This window comes from Sorex araneus, chromosome 1, assembly GCF_027595985.1.
Source record: "Sorex araneus isolate mSorAra2 chromosome 1, mSorAra2.pri, whole genome shotgun sequence".
In the NCBI taxonomy this organism is placed as follows: Eukaryota; Metazoa; Chordata; class Mammalia; order Eulipotyphla; family Soricidae; genus Sorex; species Sorex araneus.
This window is the reverse complement of record NC_073302.1, coordinates 124,008,970-124,027,668: the sequence shown is the minus strand read 5'-3', so window position 1 is coordinate 124,027,668 and position 18,699 is coordinate 124,008,970. Positions and strand designations below refer to the sequence as shown.

The window sequence follows — 18,699 nt, the reverse complement described above, 5'->3', positions numbered from 1 at the left end:
AACGCTCATGTAATTCCTTTATTCTATTTAAATGAAACAATGACACTGGATAATTTACCTTAAGTCACAAAGCAGAAGTCATATGCAGGCCCTTTTGACATACGGATTTAGCATCACAGAACTACAAAAATGCATAGGAAATATTAACTGATTCTCTCTACACATTAAACTCTTCACCTGTAAAGTATGAGGCAATATGTAAGTATACTTTTATTGAATGAGCTAAAATATGCAAAGTACTTAGAATTATGTTGGGTGTGTATGAAAAGGGCTCAATAGATGTAAACCATTTATTACACTTTTTTTTTTACATCTTACTTTTGTCGTGAATACTCTTAGGAATCTTTTCCTTTGCTTTTTAAAATTAATTCATTACAAATTACAAAGTTACTCATGATTGGCTTTCAGTCTTTTCCAGTGTCTACTTCCCTCCACCAATGTCTCCCCCTCCCACTCAAGTGCCTCTAGAAGAGGTACCTCTTAAAATAACTTTTGACACTGTGGCTTACAGTACTGTTGCCAATAAGGTTTTATGCATAATACTTTACTACATTTCAGCACCCCCTTCTCCCATTAGAACATTTCCCTTCTCCACTGTTGCACTGTTCCTTCCCTGTTCTCTCTACCATCACTCCCACACACAAGTGGCATGCTTCCTAATGAAGACTAGATCTTGTGTCCCTCATTTCTGCTGCCTTTCGAGATTTGCTATTCCACTATTCTGTTTCTTTACATCCCACATGAGAGAGATTACTCTGTGTTGTTCTCGCTACTCTCTAACTTCACTCGGCAGGCTACTCTCCAGACCCACCCATACAGCAACAAACTGCATGATTTTATATTTTAAGGCCAATAATATTTCACTGTGTATATGTACCATAGTTTCTTTATATAGTGATCTGTTCTTGGACATCTGAATTGTTTCCAATGTTTTTGGCAATTCTGGATAGTGCTGCAAGTACTTTCTACCCCTACCACCACCTGCCCCTGTTTTTGCGGTGCCAGTGACTGAATCCAAGTTCTCCACATGCAAGACATGTAGACAACTGAGTCATATCCCTGGTAGAAGTAGTCTTACTTAAAATTTATTTCTCCCTGTGCAGTAACAAATGACCCCAAACAATACAATCAATGAGAAGATAATAGGTTTACAGTAGGAAGCTTACCACTAGGGGGCGTGAGCAGTGGCATCGATAGGAAAGATAGGCCAGGGAAAGGTATAATAGGACACAGTCATCACTCTGGAGAGTTCAAAGTAGGAATAAACTGCTTACACAGAGGCAGGCTGGGGAGCAGGAGGGAAACTGGGGATAACAGTGGAGGGAAGTGGTCACTGGTGAAGGGACTGGTATTGTAACACTGTACGGCTGAAACTCATTTTGTAACTTTGAAATTTGTAGTGATTCAATGAGATTATCCCCCTCCCCTGTTTTCTTTATTACTGTGGTGACTGGGAGTTTTCAAATTATGCCTGGTTGCAGTGCTTTCTGGGGTTGCACTCTTGGTTAAGGCACACAACTTATGGTTATGGTGCCTGTTGGGGGATACTGCGGTGGTCACTATATGCATACCAGAGTTCATACTGCATGGTGATTCTGCTGGCATTTCTTTTCAGTTCTGGTACTTGACGGGGGTCACACCCTCTTGTTTTTGTGTGGTACTCACATGCAACCTGATATGGTAAGGACAGGAAGTGCTAGCAGCATTGAGATGGCAGATCAGAGCTGCCAGGATCCACACTACATACCTATACACTTGCAAAGCAGGCCCTCTAAGACGCTGTTAGGCCAACTCAAAAATTATAGACGTAGATATGCCTGTTTTTTTACAAACATTATTTACAGTTTTACTGAAACACTAAATTTAAATGTTGCTCAGTAAAATATATCATGGAACTACCAAATAAGGAGACTATGACATTATGAAATCAAACTCCTTATTTATAACTACACTAGTACTCAGTTCACTTTTCTGTGTACTTCTAAATCCACCTTTCTTCTTTATCCTACACGATAGAGCAGTGCAAGAAAATCAGTCTTGGATAAAAGATTATACGAGTAAGCAAATACTCTATGAATTTTTACATTGAACTGATAATTTTTCTCACAAAAATGGACAAATAAACTCAGTCATGTATAACATTTTCTGTTACTGTCACTGTTACTGTCATCCTGTTGCTCATCGATTTGTTTGAGCGGGCACCAGTAACGTCTCTCATTGAGAGGCTTATTGTTACTGTTTTTGGCATATCCAATATCACGGGCAGCTTGCCAGGCTCTGCCGTGCAGGCGTGATACTCTCGGTAGCTTGCCGGGCTCTCCGAGACGGGCGGAGGAATCAAACTCGGGTCGGCCGCGTGAAAGGCCTCGAGCGCCCAACCGCTGTGCTATCACTCCAGGAGAGTATATCTTCTATCTGTGGGGATGTGGAACAGGGATTGGGAAAGAATCATTGAACTAAAGTCTAACCCAATATTAGTGTAACTATTCCATATTATAATACCTTCCACAATATACATCAAATTTGAACTCTAGTCTTAAAGTTCACAAAAATACAAGATATATAGCTAATGAAAAGTATCAATTTGTGGTTGAAGCCATTCTTGTTTAAAATACATTTTGTATGAAAATTACAGTCTATGCTTGAAAAAAAGTTATTTCAAGATATTCCTTCATTTGGCATTTGGATTTGTTTCTTGATCCATACCCAGCTGTCCTCAGGTCTCAGTTGTGGTTTGGTACTCAGGCATCACTACTGGCAATGCTCAAGAGGCTATTATATGTGGTGTCAGGGTGAACACAAGTAGGCTGTGTGCAAGACATGCATCTCACCTGTTACACTATATCTCCAGCCCAAGATATATTGTGAAACTACTGACAACGGTCAGGGATCTTTGTGGGAACTCCCTTATGTATAGTATTTATATCTTAAATGATTAGAATGATAGCAATCGATAAGGAGTGCCCCACAGAGGGCTGACGACATCATAGGAATAAGTGAGGCAGGCTAGAGACAACATAAAAGGGTTAACTTTTTCAGTTTAACTCCATTTTCAGAGACAAAAATGAAGTCTATAGAGACCTGAGGACAGCTGGGTATAGATCAAGAAACAAATCCAAATGCCTTGATCTATACACACATACAATAAACATACAGCACAGATGAAATTTGACTTTTTGTAACCAAATCTTCCATTCTCATGCATAACTGGAAAAACACAAAAAATTTAGAAACATCTGGACTGGTATAAACAGAAGAAAAAATCAACAAAAGGTAAAGAAAATCACTCATCAGAGAAGCTGTGATCATATCGGTAACAGCTGATTAATCTAGTCAGTACACTTCACACTGTATTGTCATTTGAGGTCACCATGAGTGAGCCAATTTTTTTTACACATGTCAAATACTTAGTGAATAGTCTTCTTGATAGTTTTTTTCTTTTTATGAGTAAAAAGAGTAGGCATAAAGCTAATAAATTTTTATCAGCTCAACTTATATTACACACATTTACGTGGGGCTTTTTGAGGTAGGAAGGTGGAGAAGCCATACCCAGTGGTTCTCAGAAACTACATTTTGTAGTGTTTAGTGGACCATAAGTGGTGCTGGCATTAGAACTTTGGTCATGGTGCAGCAAGTACCATAAGCAAGACAAGTACCTTAAGCTTTTACTACTTCTCTTCTATCACATTTAATAGTATAGACTTAACAACAGATTGTTTCAAGTTCTAGGAAATACAGAATATGAATCTTTAATAGTCAGAGATGTAAAGAAACTATGCTGTACTTTTTTTTTGTTTTGCTTTTGGGGGGCCAACAACAGTGCTAAGGGTGTACGCCTTGCCTTGTGCTCTGGAGTCACTCCTGGCTGGCTCTAGGAGCCCTACGGGTTTATGGGGGATGGAACCTGGTTTGGCCACGTGCAAGGCAAGCAACTTACCTGCTGTACTCCCTCCAGCATCTCTGCTGTACTACTATTTTAAATAGGTAATGTTGAGTCCTCTAGAGAGTGCCATATCCCTAACATAATCCTTTCCCTTTAGTCGAGCTATCTTCAGATTCCATTTTAATGCCTACTGTTTAAAAACAACTTTCACATTAAGATACTTCCAAAGGTTCTTCCTCAAATTCGAGTTCAAAAGCAAACATTTCCCAATAGCTGTACTGTGAAAATTCTTGCTTCTTAAAGAACAGCATTTTTCTATAGGTTTAAATTATTTCCATTAAATTATAAAACTGCAAAATAAAACAAAGTTCTATGGAACCCTAAATTCCCAGTAGCCCACAATTCTGGATTAAAACTAATGTGCTATGTGTGAGTATATTTCAATCATTTAGCTATATAATTTATTTAAGTATGTTATGAATAAAAGGCACATTATTAGTACATGACAAGTAATACATAAACTGATATAAGATTTAAGGTGTTCAAATCATAATTAAAAGATATGTGTATGTTACTTGAGAAGTAAAATTCTCCCTTCATAGGTCTTATCAATTTAATCCACATACATTTTTATACAAGTCAATTTTAACCAATATTATTTTAGATTTCCCAGCTAAACTGATTTGTAGAGGCCTGCAAAGCAGTTACAAGCTATCAGATCATAATAAAATATACAAAAGTATAGATAAATAAAGAAAAAAGTTATGATTGCTAAAATTTGATTATTTTAAAAAAATTTAGTTTGATGAGACCATGGAGAATTTCTAAGTGCATCTATAAGCTATCTGAATTCCAAGTCCCCCTCCCTACACCAATGTATTACTACCACCTTTCCACTGCAAAGAAAAAGGCCTAACATGAATCTTTCATAAAGACTGAGATTATAGTTTGAATCATGAGACTATTTCCTGTTCAATGTTATTAGAAATGCAAAACACACAACGATAAATTTCATATTAAAAAGATATAGGTTTTAAAGAACATTTACATGTAAATCTCAAACTGAACATAATAAATTTGATGATACACAATTTTATCTGATTTGAGAAGTTTCGTGTAAGATTACTCAACAGTCCACAAGAGGGCACACTTTCAATTACTAAAATTTTTTTTAAATTGGGCCAGTACAACAGGTAGGGTGCATGCCTTGAGTGCAGCCTACCTAGGTTTGATCCAGAACACCACATATGGTTCCCACGAGCCCACCAGGAGTGATTCCTTGAGTACAGAGCCAGAAGTAACCCCTGAGAACCACTGGGTGTGACCCCCCAAACCAAAACCAAACTTCTTTTTCCTTCTTTTTTGTTTTGGGGGTTGTCTTGTTTATGGTTTCTGGGCCACCCCTGTCAGTGCTCTGGGCTTACTCCTGGGGCTCTGGTGGGCTCAGGAGTGCCAGGGAACACACCCAGCTTGGCCAAGGGCAAGGTAAGTGCACGACACGCTGCACTATCACTCCAGTCCCAATAAAAAAATTTTTAATCATGTTTCTTTGTGTAATAAGTACATCAAAAGTTGAAAAGTTTTCCTAAATTGAGTATTCAACATTATCAGAAGGCAAGATTCTAAGTTCTTTATGCCAAGACTTCTAGAGTAATATCAAATTATAAAGGTATGTAATGCTATAAGCTACTTGGAATTTGGCTACTCTAAAATTACAATTGAAAAACCCTGGCTATGTTGATTTTTGATTCTCATATATGTCACAATCACTAGAACAATAAATTCTTTCCAACAATTTGGTAGAAGAAGAAATGAAATGTATTTCAGAAATTCCTCCAATTCACCAGATTAAGATCATTACTTGGTGTCAAGGAGACAGCTCAAGGGCTAAAGTTCTTTTTTTAAAAAATTATTTTAAAAAAAAATTTGGGGGGTCACACCTGGCGATGCTCAGGGGTTACTCCTGGCTTTGCACTCAGGAATCACTCCTGGCGGTGTTCAGGAGACCATACAGGATGTTGGGAATCGAACCTGGGTCGGCTGCATGCAAGGCAAACACCCACCTGCTGTGCTATCACTCCAGCCCCTAAAGTACTTTTTTTTGTGGGAATCTTGGGTTTGGTTCTTGGCACTACATGGTTCCCTAGCACAGCAAGGAGAAACCTCTAAGCACCACCAGGTTTCAGTCCTAACAACCGTTCCTCCCAGAAATCACTGAAGTACTAAAAAGGCAACTGAGAAGAGTTAAGCACAAATTATATGATTAAAAATAATAACAAAATAAAGAAAAAATCCAGAAGCCAAAGCATCAGCTCCAGTTTGAGTCTCAATATCTCATATGGTCCTCCGAACACCATCCATAAGCAACCCCTAAACACAGAACCAGGTGTAGGCTCTGATCCCCATATATAATTTCGCATAAATTCACAGGCCACTTACAGTCTGCATACTGATCTATTTCCTCCTCTCATTCAAAGGTATTATTCTAGCAATGCTTCATCAATCTCCTGCATCATCAATTTGCCATCTTAATGGATTATCATCTCAGTCAGCATATAAACACATATATGCTGATAAATCCCACTTCCACAGAAACAGAAAAATCAATCTTGACTCCCACGCTCCACCAACTACTCAGATTTTCTGCTGTCTTTCATAGCAAAATTACATCAACTGTCTACTACTACTACATTTCTGCTTCCTCTCACAATCATATTGTGTTTTTATTCTCCTCAATAAACCAGATGTTTTTCTATGGTTAATAATACATCTAATGTTGCCAAATGCGATGGACAAATTGCAATGAACAAATTTCAGATGTGATCTGATTTTGCCAAGCTTTCAGCAGCTGATCACTCCTTTCTAAACAACTGTTTTCCAGAACAATATATTCTCCTGATTTTTCTTTATATAATGTCAATTAACTCCGAAATCCTTATCTGAGTCTATGTAATCTTCCTATATGCACTTGCTGATGATTTTAATTTCATGATTTAAAAATAGCACCTGTATGCTGATGACTGCCATATTTATATCTATCCACATCTCACCTGTCTGTATCCTACTCATTACATCCAACTAAAACCCAGTAAGCAGAAGTTAGCAATCTTAGTATTGTATTTGGGGGTATGATTTATATGTACCGAATGAAAATTCTTTGAAATTTTTAAACTTATTTTTAATACAGAAAAAAGCCGAGTAATCACTGAGTTCTAAGTCAGGAGTAAACTCTGAGCACAGCTGGTTGTGCTCAACAACAACAACCAAATAGTATCAAACAGTGCGGGGAGTGGGGAGAAGGTCAGTGATGAAAGGTCTTGGGCACTTTGGTGGTACTGGGGTATAATAGTTGAGCAATCAATACCATAAATTCTAAAGTATTGTGACCGGGTTACCTAAACTAATAAAAAAAATTTTAATGATTAAAAAAAAAAGAAAAAAGCCACAGCTGCTGTTGATACAATTCTAGAGTTGAAACTGATAACAGAGCCAAATACTAAATCAGTAAGTTTTAAGAAATCAGTTTTTATGTGAAAACTGTTAACAAACATTCTTTACTTAATAAATATTATCCCACATATTCTGAGTTCTTTTCCCTGTCTTTTCAATCTGTGAACAGTACTTCTAAATTTTTTGGTGAAAGGTAAATTTCTGATAAAATCTAATTAGTTTTTATAATCTTAAAATTTTTATTGTAAGAAATTTGTTTTACCCAAAGTCACAAACATTTTCTCCTAGAAATTTGGACATGTACTATCAAATTTCATTTTGGGGTAAGGGTATGGATATATAATTGTTCCGGTATCATTTGCTGTAGATACTATCAATTTTCACATGATCTGCCTTTTCACTAATTGTAAAACATGTTTCTTTATGTAAGATTATGTATTTTGATCCTTCTTCCTATTTAGTCAATGTATTATCTAATTTGATAAAAGCACACTGCCTTGATTACTGTAAATTATTAATATCCCAACTCATGAGACTGACATAACACTAATAAAACTGACAACATCATCCAAGAATATTATAATCAATTTATCTCACTTCCCCAAAGATTTCTGGAAAATTCAAATTAAAACCACAATGACATATCACTACACTGAAATTGTTTTGTTTGGTTTTGGGATCACACTCTACTGTGCCCAGGAATTACTCCCTAGGAATCACTCCTAGTGACGCTTGGAGGATAGACAGTACGTGATTCCCAGGACTGAAACTGGGTCAGTCTGGTGCAAGTGCAATACCCGGGTACTATCTCTCTGGTCTTTGATTAAAATAAAAAACACTAATTTCTACTATTGAAATAAGAACATGGGAGTAGGGTGGGAGTGGGAGGGTGACAGAGGAATAGTATAGTAGGTAGGGTGATTGCATTGCACTTGTCTGACCCAGGTTCAATCCCCAAGGACCCCTGAAGGTCTCCCCGAGTCCACCACGAGTGATCCTGAGTGCAGAGCCCTGAGCACAACTGAATATGGCTTCCGAAAGCAAATAAAACACAGTAAATAACAGTAGTTCTCATATAATGCAAATATAAGTGCATAAACTATTTTAGGTAATAACTTGACACTGTCTGCTAAAAGTCCCACAACTTTACTCCTAGGTGAACTTAATTTCATACAACAGAAGACTCAAGTTGCTTAAAACTATAGTCTGTAGATCTCCTAAAACTGGGACTATTTGGAACATATTTGTTTAATAGAGGTGGCAAAGACACAAAAGTGTAAACCAAAGTCTAATTTCTCTTTAGTCATGCCATTCAAAATTTTCAATGGCCAAAGCGTGAGATGTCCAGTGACATATGACAAAGTCAGGGGGAATAGAAGTAATTCTTGAGCTTCTTAAGTGTTAGAGAAACTGCAAATCCATAAGAAAGGGCTCGAATATGGGGACAAGTGGGACACAAAGAAGTGAAGCTGTTATAGTGCAATCTATCACACTCACCAAATCCAAGGTGTGCAGGAAAGAGAGCTAGAATTTTAACAAGTCCCAGGTTATTCCAACCCTAAAATGTTAAAATTTAAAAACCAGGCTCAAGGAGGCCTGAGAGAGAGTACAGCAAGTAGGGTGCTTGCTTTGCATACAGCAGACTAGAATTTGATTTCCTGGCATACCATAAGGTCCCCAGAGCACCACTGGCGCTGATTCTTAAGTGCAGCACCAGAGGTAACCTTTGAGCATTGCTGGGTGTGGCCCAAACCCTTAAAAACAAATTATTTTTTTTAAAGGCTCAACAGATTGTTGTACCTCACCACTAACCCCTCCCCTTCTTTCTGTAATTTGATGGATTTGAGTAATACCCAAGGCATTAACATTTCTAACAGGTTTCCAAGATGATACTACTGATCTATGGGCCACAATGATAACTAATGTGGTCACAATAAAGGATTTTGAGGAAGATGTCACCAGCACTGAATTTTGAAAGCTTGATAGAAACTGTCAGATGGGCTAGGAGATAGTGTAGTAGAGTTAGATATATGCCTTTCTTGGACCTGATCCACGTTCCATGCCTGGCAAATTTAGCATTGCCAAGTGCATCTCTGGAAGTCCTTGAGCATTGCTGGGTGTGACCCTGAAGGCCTCTGGGAGCTATCTGGGTGATCTGGTGATCCTCAGCACTGCAGGGACTAAATAGCACTGTATCCTTGGACTATAACATTGAAGCAATAGCAAAGTTGGCCAAGTATTCAGTCTCAGCGAATGACTGATCATGGGGAGTTACCCCTAGAGTCCCATGAACACTGTTTGGGAGCCAAACAGTTTATATGAACTGTCAGATGAAGGCTGGAGAGCTATTACAGCGTGTAGGAGCTAGCCTTACACGTAACCCAGGTTTGATCCCTGGCATTCCACTTGGCCCGCTGAGCCCACCAGGAATGATCCCTGAGCACAGAGGCAGGGATAACGAGGTAGGAAAAATAAAAAGGTAAAAAATGTACTAAAGAAGCAATGAGAGACAGGGAGTATGTAGTGAAACTTTCAGATTCTGGTTTTGAGCATTAGGTGTGTAATATACATGTATGTTCCCAACACACAGCACAACCTACCTTCATCCTATAAGGTAGCTTTAAAATATATATGATATAAAAAAAATAAACTCAGAGTTTAAAGTAAAGCATACATTTATAGATAAAAAAAATTAAAATGGTACTGGGCCTAGGGATGGTCAGCAGCAAAAGTACACACTTTGCAAGGCTAAGTCTGTGAGTTCTATCTCCAGTGGCACCCACATGTGATGAGAGAGCGATCAGCGACTCTGCTGTCTGGCACTCTCAGCACCATAGTCAACAAATCCTTACCCTCTCCCTTTCCTTCCACTTCCCTTTCATTCTCTCTTTCTCGTTCTCTTAGCTGTGCAAGGAAGGCCATGGCTAAAGTATTTGAGGCCCAGTGAATACAGCAACTAAAAATGTTTCAGCACTATGGCAGATACACAGTCCTTGGAGCATGTGTATTAGAACAACTAGAAGAGCTCAGTCTCTGGCAAGTACTATAGCCAAGTGCATAACTGGTCATCAAAACAACAAAGGAAATACAATGGACAAGGGAAACATCATAGAAAGAAACATATTATTATTCTCCAAAATTACTAGAGTTTCAATATAATTAAGCTCCCTAGTTAACAAAACAATGAAGAAAAAAGTTTATTCGATAAAACTAATCAGTTTTTCAAAAGTTTAGCAAGACACTATAACCTGAAATTTTACCAGTCCTCATGAACACTAAAGATGACATATGGAAAGTCTTTGAAAGTATTCCTAAGAAAAGTATTCGTAAGTATTCCTAAGAAACTTAGGATCTGGGGTTGGAGCAAAGTACATCGGGTAGGGTGTTTTCCTTGCACTCGGCTGACCAGGGTAAGATTCCTGGCACCCCATATGGTCCCCTGAGACTCGCCAAGAGTGATTCTTGAGTATAGGATAGAGTCAAGATTAAGCTCCAAGCACTGTAGGGTGTGGCCCCAAAACAAAGTTGGGGGAAAAACAATAACACAAATATCTATCTTGGGGTAACTTTTTCCTTAATGTATTTTTAAAATTACATCTTAGATTCACAATTCAATAATGGAAAATCTACAAAGAGCTGAAAAAATATAACCCAGACACAGATCTCTAATGGTATAGTATAATCTAAGAGTAAACTTTTAAATATTCAGAGGAATGGATGGCACCCAATATGCCATCCATTAGGGTGATCCTGCATGAATACAAAGAGAGAGGGCTTTTGAAAAACTGAGGTGAAATAGAATATGATTAAATGTAAAAAACTTGCATTACTGAAGGCAGACAAAGATATATGCTTTACCATTCTATCAAAGTAAGGAAGAGATAATTTTATGAAGTTTAAGATGATAACCAAAATAGTTCTCACTTCTACACAGAAGTCTTAATCAGACTACATGTAACATAAGTTTAGGGGTGAAGGGTCTTGCAGACTTTGGTGTTAGTGAGATATAGTAATTTTGTACATTAAAATTATAAACATCAACACTATTGTAACACACTACTTAAATTACAGGGGTTTAGGCCATACCTGCCTAAGCCTCTGTAAGGGCTTACTCTTGGCTCTGGGCTGAGGAATCACTCCTAGTGGGGCTTGTGGGACTGTATATATGAATTGAACCTTGGTTGGCTGTGTGTAAGGCAAGCACCTTAAACCTGGCACTATCTATCTCTCTGACTCTTACAATAAATTTTTTAAAAAATGAAATGAAAGTCTGATTCTACTCTAACTCATTTGATGAGGGGATTGAATAAGGTCCCAAGTTTCAGAAGTTGTAACTACAGATAAATATTCTGTACTGCAATTTTTAGAATTGGAACACCAAAAAGTTGACATTTGTATTGCCTACACTTTTAAGTACATCATAAGTTATCTTTTGGTTTTTGTTTGGGGGCCATACCCAGAGGTACTCCTGGATTATTCTGGCTCTGGTCAGGGATCACTAGCGCCTGGTGGGGCTCTAAACAACATACCATAAAGTATCAGAGAACAAACCCCAGTCAGCCTCATGCAAGGTAAGTGCCTTATGCATTGTACTATCTCTCTGGCCATACAAATTATCTTGATAGAAAAGATAATGCATATATGCATTTAGCAGGCTGCCTATCTGCCTATCTGTATTTAGTCTATATTCTGAGATATGGATGGGGAGAAAGGAAATTGTACCTATTACATATTAGTTGTGTGCCAGGCATAGGCTAGCTATTTTACATTGTTTACTAATGTAATTTCCGTAATAAACTAATGAATTCACATCTTCATTTTAAAGCCAGAAGAGAAGAAATAAATAGTTCAAAGTATAATAATTTAACACAAATTTAGGACTCATGATCAGTTTTTCATCAGACACAGAAATTATAAAATGGCTCCTAAAGATGTTCAACCTCATTCTTTGTGTGTGTGCAAGTGTATACAGAATTAAATTTACCTTTAATTTAATAATCTCATTTCAAACAGACACCAAGAGAGAAAGGCCAGGTACATGGAGGCAGAGACTGGAGTTAATACAGCCACAGTCAAGGACTGCTTGGATCCAATAGAAGATGGAAGAGGCAAGAAAGACTTTTGGAATCTCTGATGGGCCTGTTGGCACCCTGATGTCTTCTAAATACAATACATTTTTGTTGTTTTAAGCCAACAAACCTGTTGCAATTGTGATAGTTCTCAAAAATTAATATACCAGAATATATTCTAGAGTCAGAAGAAATGATTGAAATGAAAATTTGAAAATTATCTTTTTTATACTGGCAGTGATGTTGATGTAACAATTCTAATAGAACACAGTTTCAGGGAGCTTGTCTAGAATTAAACTAACTGTGCTCTGATTCCCAACAGGAATCCTTAAGCATAGATCCAAAAGTAAGCCCTGAAAACTGCTGGGTATGTCTCCTACCTCCCACCCCAAATCAATAAACACGGTTTTGGAAGCTCTGTGGAAGAAGTTTTCAAGAACAAAGGAACCATCAATTAAGTCACTTTACTACTAAAATCTGAGAAGTAGCCATTATACTTGCAAGGAGGAAGCCACTAGCGACCAGTATGTTGACTGTATATTTATCAGCAATGCTAAATGTAGAGTCAAAACTTGCTTAATACAGGCTTAAGAAAAAAATTTTGAAAGGCTTATTTTCAAAAATCTAAAATAAAACCAAAAACTGGACTATAAAAATATAGTGCATGCCTAACATGCACCTTATCCAGGTTCAATTCCTGCACCTACATGGTTACCTGAGCATCAAGCATCATAGAAGAGGAATATAGATAATTTCTCTAAAAAGGAACTGACAATTTAGGTAGTAACAGAAGAATTTAATGAAAAGTTTTTAATACGGGAGAAACACATGTTTGCTTAAGAAAATGATCAATTGCGGAGGAAATAAATAATAGAGACTAACTGGAGTGCTATCTGAGAATGCAAGGAAGTAAGACACTAGTAAACAACTGGAATGGCTAACTTTAAAACCAAAATACATGAGGTCTGAGTATAGTGCCACAAGTACGCACTTTCCTCGCACGAAGTCAACTAAGATTCAATTTCCAGACCCCCCAAAAGCCCCACTTCTGGGCTAAGAAGTGATCCCTAAGTCCAGAATTAGGAGTAAGCCCATGTGGCCCCAACACCCCCACTCCCCAAATCAATTAACAGAAGAAAACCTATATAATAAAAGAATAGATATGTTTATATAATGGTAGGGAGATAAATGTGATTGTAGATGGGGGCGGTTGCCTTGCCTGTAGACTCAGGTTCAATCCCCAGCATTCGAGCCAGGAGTAATCCCTGAGCATCATTGGGTGTGACCCAAAAAAGCAAAAAAGCAAAAATAAAAACAAACAAAAGTGGTTGTAGGTGCTTGTGGAAACTCTTCTGGTAGTCTCAATTATTTTCATCCTTGAAACAATAGATTCATCAGCAAAAATTAAGGAAGAAAGAGGAGATGCTAGAAAATTTTAGGAGCGGAGACTTGTATGGGACAATCAGGAGTGAACAGTGCAAAAAAGTGCTCATTAAGTGAGAAGAAATCTGTCATCACGGCTTTATTTACTTTTCAAGACAAAAAGGGGACAAAACTGAAGATGTGTGCAACTGAATAGTTACAACTGACCTCTAAGTTTAAGGTAGCACTGCACTGTAGCACTGTCGTCCCGTTGTTCATTGATTTGCTCGAGCGGGCACCAGTAAGATCTCCATTGTGCAACTTGTTGTTATTGTTTTTGGCATACTGAATACACCACGGGTAGCTTGCCAGGCTCTGCCATGTGGGTGGGATACTCTAGGTAGCTTGCCGGGCTCTCCAAGAGGGACGGAAGAATCGAACTTGGGTCAGCCACGTACAAGGCAAACGTCCTACCTGCTGTGCTATTGCTCCAATACAATAAAGTAAATAATTTGAAAGTATGCTAAGTTTAAGGTAGAGAAATAAATAAGGAGGTTGATGGTAAAGAAAAAAATACTAACACAATATTCACTACTTGGGAATAAACCCTTAATCCTACAACATCATCCTTTGGTTTTATACTACTTTATCCTCTGGTTGGTTATCTTTAATCATTTCTCAAACCATATTATTTTGTCCTATATATACTTCTTCCAAAATTTCTTTTGCACATCATTTCCAAATCTTTGAGCTCTTTTCTCCCAAGCTCCAATGAATTGTTCTGAAACAATTTTTATTACTCACATCCATAGCTAGTTATAATAAAGAACAAGCTTTAAAATAATCTAAAAACTTAATTCTAACACATCCTCACATTTACTCTCCATAATGTATAGTTTCTCTTAAATATAGTCCCTTAGGGGCCGGAGCGATAGCACAGCAGGTAGGGCGTTTGCCTTGCACGTGGCTGACCTGGGTTCGATCCCCGGCATCCCATATGGTCCCCCAAGCACTGCCAGGAGCAATTCCTGAGTGCAAAGCCATGAGTAACCCCTGAGCATTGCTGGGTGTGACCAAAAAAAGCAAAAATAAATAAATAAATAAATAAATAAATAAATATAGATAGATAGTCCCCTATTCCCTCCTAAACTCCTGTCTTCCTCTCATGTCAGATTGTTCTTTTCACTATTCCCTCACATGCTGTGTCCAAATTCCATGGCAATAACTGTATTTTTTTCTAAATAGATTAAACCCATACCCATCCTTCACACTTCTCTTCCCTGAAACGATTTTATTTCAGTCTTTTTCTTTAATGAACTTCTGCATTATACCCATATAAATCAGAATCTGATTATGCATAACTATAGTCTAATTATTTCATTGGCAGCTTGAGGGTAAAACTCTTATCTCAATGATTTTTATCTTCTTCTAATTCCTAGCCCAATGATGGTCATATGAAGTAGAAACAAAAGAATACATAAGACAAAAAATTTGGGCCAACAACACTAAAGAAACAGAAAAATGTATTAGATAAAAAATTCAGGCCAACAACAGTAAAAAGTATTTGATATCTAGATACCGAACAAGTTCATTTTAAGATGATGATATCGAGAGTCATGTTAAATATGTGATCCTGAAACTATGATTTTTCACACATTGTTAAACACATTGTTTATTTTGATTAGAAAGAGAACCACAGAAACATCTCAGTTAAACCCTCATCTTCCCCTCTACTTCCCCATGCTTTCAATTAAGGATAAAAAAAATTTAATTAAATTTTATATAGCTTAGGTATTTACTTTCAAAAATCTAGAATAAAACCCAAAACTTGACTATAAAATATAATGGTTAGGGTGCATGGCTAACATGCACTTTATCCAGGTTCAATTCCTGCATCTATATGGTCACCCGAGCATCAAGCATCCTGGAGGCTCTCAGCACCACCTTGGTGGGCTGAGTAATCTCTGGCTTTGCAGGGTCCGAGAAGCTTTACTTCTCTGGAACTTGCATTAAATTGCAAGATTGGCTGAAAATTGCTGGTGCACCCTATGCCTCCTGAGCACCAATTGGGAGATCTGAAAGCAAAACTAAACACAACATTAATTACTTCCTAGTCATCAAAGATAAATGCTATATAAGATGAAGAAACAAGGATTAAGTAATAAAACCCAGTTTGGGGTCAGGGAAGTAACTCAGATAATAAAGCAAGTGTGCATCTTAGCCACAACTATGTGTAAGCCAGCACAGTTGGATAGCACTCGTAGCTACTAAGAACCACATGTCCAAGCACTGATCAAGCATAGTCAGATGCACACTGCTGGGATGATCACTGCTGTAGGGTAGTCTCTATTTAAAACACACAAAAGTTTTTTGATCCACTTGGTATCTTTATTGGTGCCTAATTAAATGTAATTGGGTTGTTTTACCTTTTGTTTTTTGAAACCATAATTAAAAAGCCTTCTCAGTCCTACATTATTACATTAATAATTAATTTCTTTGTAAGAATTAACATTTATCTATTAAAACAAACTTCTACTTTCAGGATGTTATGGCTCCTATATTTAAAAGTCTCCTTTTCCTTTTTGAAAGTTCTCAGCCCTCTAAGACCAAAGTCCAGAATGGAAAAAGTCTTTATGATTATCTTTTCAGATGTCTGGTGCCTGGACAAATACACTTAAACATATCAAATTAAATTTTGTAATTTCCACAGATACTTTTGACCAAATAGAACCATGGATTTTTTTAAAAGCTAAAGAAATTTTAAGGATTATTAGTCCACCTTGCCTATTTTACGTAGAAACAGGAATGCTGCAATTTATAAAGCATTAGGATTGCAGTAGGGAAAAGATATATCCCTAATATAGCTATTTTTATGGGGAAACTGAAAATTTATTGCAAGTAACAATGAAATGCAATAATAAGAGCAGAAATTAATGTGTCCTATTATTACATGTAGATATAAATTCAACTAAGTACTGGACAGCTAACAACCACAATAAACTTAATACAACTGATAGAATCACTGCATTACTGTATTTCCATTGCTCATCAATTTGCTCAAGCGGGCAACAGTGACGTCTCCACTGTGAGACTTGTTACTGTTTTTGACATACTGAATATGCCACAGGTAGTAGCTCAGAAAAATAAGACAAAGAGAATCATTAATAAGTGTATAAAAACTTATTATTTAGAAAACAATAGTATCCTTAAACTTGGTAGTCAAGACAAATCTACTTTAAATTTCATTTCTACCACTATACTACGATAAAGATTCAACTATAAAAGTAGACTGTGAATTTGAGCATATGGTAATCTTTACAGCAATCTCCAATAGAGGAATTTAAATGATAAACTAAAGGAATATTTATATACACAAAAGGAGGCAGTGAAGAATGTAGGCATAAATTCAATCACATCAATAATCACATTAAATGGAAATAGATTAACATGCCACTCAAAGGAGATTATCATACTGAATAAAATATCAAGACCTGGAAACATTTTTCTACAAAAACCACACTTTTAGCTTCTTAGATATAAAGCTTGAAAGTAAAAGAAATTAAAAAATTATTCAACTAACAACAAGAACACTGATAACAAGAATGTTGAGGTATCTAAATTGAAACAAAGACCAAGAGAAATTATTCCACAATGATGAAAGACTCAACAATATACAAGGAAGATAGAACATTTGAAAATGTAGTCACATCTAATAACGGAGCCATCAAACACATGAAGCAGAAAGTTGATAGAGCTGATTAAAGAACTAGAATCATGGAGAAAATCAGCCAAGATCTAAAAGATGCAAACATGATCAACCAACTTGACCTAACTTAGTTATTGAGAACCTCACCTGAAGAATGTTGAGAATTAAACACACACAGAACATTCTCCAGAATTAGTCACATACTGAGACATCTAAACAAACTTAGAATTGTCAGGGAAAAAAATATTCCTGGGGCTGGAGCTATATAGTACAGTGGGAAGGGCATCTGCCTTGCATGGCCAATTCAAGTTCGATCCCTGGCATCCCATACGGTCCCTGGAGCACCACCAAGAGTAATTCCTGAGTGCAAAGCCAGGAGTAAGCCTTAAGTACCATTGGGTGTGGCCCCCCAAACAAGCAAGCAAACAGAAAACTGCAGGTGACCACCAGTAACTGAAACTGCATAAAGTCATACAGTGGATAATGATGTGGACTGGGGGACTAATGTATACTCTAAAAAACAAACCACCTGTATTATCATTTTAATACACACACATGTCAGAATTCTATACCCATCCATTATAAAAATACTAAAGGGAATGTGACTGAATTTTACAAAAAGGGTACTTAAAGTCCACAATCAACATCATGCTTGGTGATAAAAGCCTTCTAGCACAAAGTTGTCAGTTTATAATACTTTTAAGGTTATGGCTAGTGTACCAATAACAACATTTAACACATTCAAAAATTTACTTTTTGTGAAGAAAAACAGTTTTGTTTAGGGAGCATGAGGAGAGAAACAGGGGGCAAGACAAAAATGAGGGAGACAGAGAGAGAGGTTACAGGGAGAAAGAAAACATGGGCTTCTCCGGAAGGGAAAGAGCCAAGAATGAGTTCTGTCATGAAGTAAAGAAATAAATTAACACATCTCAAGTTTAATGCAGGCAGTTCCCAGGACAGGAATAACAACAATAATTTAAAACAATTAAATTACAAGTATTCAGATTTAAAAAGTGATCTGCTTAGCACCTGGTGACATTATCCTATTCTGTGGGAAGTTCTAAGAAACCACTAAAAAAATCTCTACCAGAACAGATAAGCTTATTAAAGTTGTGAATATAAGACCAATACACAAAACAAATGTTATTTCTATTATTTCTGTAAAAACATGAACATGAAATTAAGAAAACAATATCATAGGAAATAGCACAAGAATGATCTCTGAACAC

At 37.1% G+C, this 18,699-nt stretch overlaps 1 protein-coding gene across 2 annotated transcripts in view; it reads right to left on the bottom strand.

Annotated features, from left to right (window-relative positions):
* The window catches only part of NIPBL (NIPBL cohesin loading factor), a 212,128-nt gene that overhangs the window by 131,600 nt on the left and 61,829 nt on the right, over positions 1–18,699 (bottom strand). The gene's annotated exons all lie outside the window — the stretch shown is intronic.